This window comes from Ursus maritimus, unplaced genomic scaffold, assembly GCF_017311325.1.
Source record: "Ursus maritimus isolate PB19 unplaced genomic scaffold, ASM1731132v1 scaffold_7, whole genome shotgun sequence".
NCBI lineage: Eukaryota > Metazoa > Chordata > Mammalia > Carnivora > Ursidae > Ursus > Ursus maritimus.
Window position 1 is genome coordinate 59,718,726 of NW_024426885.1, and position 4,200 is coordinate 59,722,925.

The 4,200-nt window shown below is 38.0% G+C and overlaps 1 pseudogene; it reads left to right on the forward strand.

Annotated features, from left to right (window-relative positions):
- The first annotated feature begins 426 nt into the window (after positions 1-426).
- LOC103667998 lies at positions 427-1,365 on the forward strand (annotated as a pseudogene).
- The last annotated feature ends 2,835 nt before the right edge of the window (positions 1,366-4,200 follow it).

Here is a 4,200-nt window from a genome sequence, read left to right on the forward strand (position 1 = left end):
AAATGTATGAATTTGATTCCCTATGGATATTTCCCGGAGCCTTTTTAAAACCTGATACCGGCTGATGACAAGGATATGCTTCAAATATAGGGCATGCTTGTGCAATATAGCCAATTACCAGAACAGATGTAGTTCAATAAACTAATAAATCTAATTTAAAGAAATAAGTAGTAAACTTGATGTAAAGTAGAAGTTCTCAGGACAATATAATGTCTAAATAGATACTTTGTATCTACACATGCAACTTTGTTCCTAAAATTCCACCAAGTTATTTACCATTGTATTTTAATTTTTTTAATGCTACTTGGTATTATGGACATGTCTTATCTCACCTTCTAGTTCCTAAATTGAATGAAATTAATTCGGTAAACCCACAATGCCTAATACCTTCCTCCATCTTGTATATACTCAATACATGTTTTTAGCATGTCATCTTTAGCATACGGTTACTTACATAACTACATGGACACTTTCAAGCCTTTGCAACAAGAATCCTGCAGCCCCTGTTAGATGCTGTTGAGCAGACTCTTCCTACCTGCATCAGTTCATCTCCTGCATCATGATGATCCAGAAGTATTAGCAGATACCTGCTGGGTGATTTCCTAACTTACTGATGATCCAAATAAACAGACTGAAATGGTTATGAAAACAGGAGTCGTCCCCCAACTTGTGAAGCTTCAAGGAGCTACTGAATTACCCATTGTGACTTTTGCACTGAGAGCCACAAGAAATATTGTCACTGGGACAGATGAACAGACTCAGGGTGTAATAGATGCAGGAGCACTTGCTGTCTTTCCCAGCCTGCTAAAAAACCCCAAAACTAATATTCAGAAGGAAGTTATGTGGACAATAGCAAACATCACATCTGGTCTCCAGGACCAGATATAGCAAGTTGTGAATCATGGATTAGTCCCGTTCCTCCTTGGTGTTCTGTCTAAGGCAGACTTTCAGACACAAAAGGAAGCTGTATGGGTTGTAACCAACTATACAAGTGGCAGAATAATTGAACAGGTTGTATACCTTGTTCATTGTGGCATAACAGAACCATTGGTGAACCCCTTAACTGTGACAGATTCCATAATTATTCTGGTTATTCTGGATGCCATTTCAAACATCTTTCAGGCTGCTGAGAAACTAGGTGAAACTGAGAAACTTAGTTTAATGATTGAAGAATGTGGAGGTTTGAACAAAAGTAAAGTGCTACAAAACCATGAACATGAATCTGTGTGCAAAGCTTCATTAAACTTGATTGAGAACTATTTCTCTGTAGAGGAAGTGAAAGATCAGAATGTTGTGCCACAAACCACCTCTGAAGGCTATACATTCCAAGTTCAGGATGCCACTCCTGGGACCTTTAACCTTTAGATTGTACAGCTGAGGCATCAAGTTGTTTGTTGTGTATTATGTTGGCATAAGCTTGTCTTACGGTTTCTTAGTGGACTAAGAACTCTTTTTAAATGTGTTTTGTTAATGTAGCACTTTTTACAAGGAAACTAAACTTGAACAGTTCCAAACTGTCCATACTATATGACGCTTCTCTGCTCAGTGGGTTTCTTATTTCTATGTGGAATCTCTTGTCTTACAATATCCTGTAAATAAAGATGAAATTCCACCCTTTTCTTCCTTGAAAGAAAAAAAAAAAAGAAGAAGAAGAAATCTTGACCAAGATCACGAGACTAATAAATAATGATTCCAAGACTGAAACCTTCCCTACTCTTGATTTCTAGGATTCTGTTCTCTTGATAATTTCTCCATGTGTGAAGTGTATTGCCGCAGCTCTTCTGTAAGCCCTTGAAAGTAATGGCCATATCTCATTCTGCTTTGCATCTTGTATCGTTCCTATTTCATAACTGACATTCAGAAATGCTTATAATTTTAGTCATCAAGGGTGCGAGGCACCAATTCTAGAAGGAATTACTGCCTTGCAGAAGTTACTTTATGACTGGAAAAGATATACTTCTTTCCAACTAAAACTAAATATACAACAAGAACTGAGTCTCCGCAATCTTGTTTTAATATTTGGAATTGAACAACTATGATGGCTTGTAATCCAAAATTAAGCTTCTTCTGTGGTTGTTATTGCTATTGCTATTGTTTATTGTTGTGAAAAGTTATCTTACCTCTTAGAAGTTACACAGCTATATTTCTGCATGTTTTTTAATTAAAATATAAACAGCCTAATTAATAATGTGTATGAAAGTAATCAAATGGATATAACTGTTGCTGATTTGAAAACTGTTGCTTTTTCTCTAGTCTCAGTTGTTTAATCCCACTTGCTGAGCCTTGCTTTTCCACATCTCTTCAAAGTGGTCTTCATAATTATGTTTCATTAAGAAAAAAAAACATATCTCTCAAGTAGTGGATTATATGTTAATCTTCAAGCACACAACTGTTAGCATATTGTCACCAGAGAGTGCTATATTATCTTTGCAAAATACCTTATAATTTTGTTTATGCCTAGAAAGCAGAAAGGCAATCAGAATTCCTTCAATTTACCTCCTGCCTTAATCTGGAAGCAAAGTGAATACACGTGGCTCTAACAACTGATCTCTCTTCTAAAGCCTTCGCTCCACATCTGAATCACCTAAAAAGCTTTACCAAAATACTGTTAAGTAGGTCTCATCCCAGTCAAATTAAATCAGAATCTCTTAGCATGTGGCCTCAGCATCAGTATTTTTTTAATTCCCTAAGTGGTTATAATGTGTAATCAAGGCTGAGAACCACTACTTAAGAGGCAAATAATCATCACAGTCTGAGACTAGAAGGCAATTTTGAGCAATGTTCACCAAAGCCTAACTGTGCACAGGAGAATCACCTCTGGGCTTTTGAGAGTTACAAAATCCTAAGGCCCCACTGAGTCAGACCTTCCAGTGGTAGCGTCTCAACCGAGTCTTACCCATGGTGGAGTTTGAGGACCACTGCTTTGGAGAGTTTCTAAACTCACTTTCTAAGGCATGAGAGAACCCGACTGATCATTTTCACCCAAGTAACACCCTCTTTGCAGCTACTTTCATTAAAACTTCTCCATGACTCTTTCCTACAGGATACAGTGTTTCTTTTAAAAACTAGAGTGTGCCATAATAAAAGGTGTCAGCTGCTAGCAGTTGGAATACCTGAGTTCAAGGTCTTGCTGCACTACTTACTGGTTGTGTTAACACGAACGAATAACTTCCTCTTTCTCATTTCGTATTTAATCTTAAATCACAGGATTGTAATGATCAAAGGAGTGAATATAATAATTCCCAAACCTGACCGATCATCAAAATCTTTCGGAGAATCTGAAAAAAATTATATAGTTTCCTTGGTATAGTTCTGGAGATTTTGTTCCTTTACATGTGGAGTGCGGTTGGACATAAGTAATTTCTCTTTTGAAGATTTGCAAGTGAGTTTGATACCTGACCAGTTGTGCTGTGTTAATGCATGATGGAGAGAGTGAGGCTCCCTGTCAGCATCAGTATACAGAGATTCAATTCGCAGCCATGCACACGACCCCTCAGGCAGCTCTCCAGTAACACAGATTACTCGCTTCTCAGCAGGTGCTATTTCTAGAAGAGCAGCTCTCGGGTGATTTGATGTAGGAGGTGGGAAGATTTATAGCATAATCACTGTCATATGTGTATCTAGAACTAAAGAGTTGCCCAGGGTCTTTGTTCACTTATTAGTTTGTTGTTTGCCTTTTTCTCACACCTAAAAAAAGACAATACAGAGCAAAAGAAAAAGCATAGGGTTTGAGATCGGATTTCAGTTTTAGCAGAGGTCTGCTTTATTTTTTTTTTTAAGATTTTATTTATTAGAGAGAGCAAGGGAAGAGCACACAAGGAGAGGGCAGAGGAAGGGGAGAAGCAGACTCCCCACTGAGCAGAGAGCCTGACATGGGGCTTGATCCCAGGACCCTGAGATCATGACCGGAGCAAAAGGCAGATGCTTAACCAACTGAACCACCCACCCACCCCAGAGGTCTCTTTTTTTTTATGTGACTCTGGCCTCACTACTTTGATCTCTATGGGTCTCAGTTTCTTCCTCTCTCAAATACAGATAATATCCCTGCCTTATCTGCCTCACTGGAGCTTAGTGGGACATAAATAAAATAGTACATATTAGCATTTCTACATATAAATATTTTACATGAGATTTCTCTAATGGATTGTGAGCTCCTAGAACTTTGTCTTTGACTCTCATTCATTCACTCACTCACTTAAC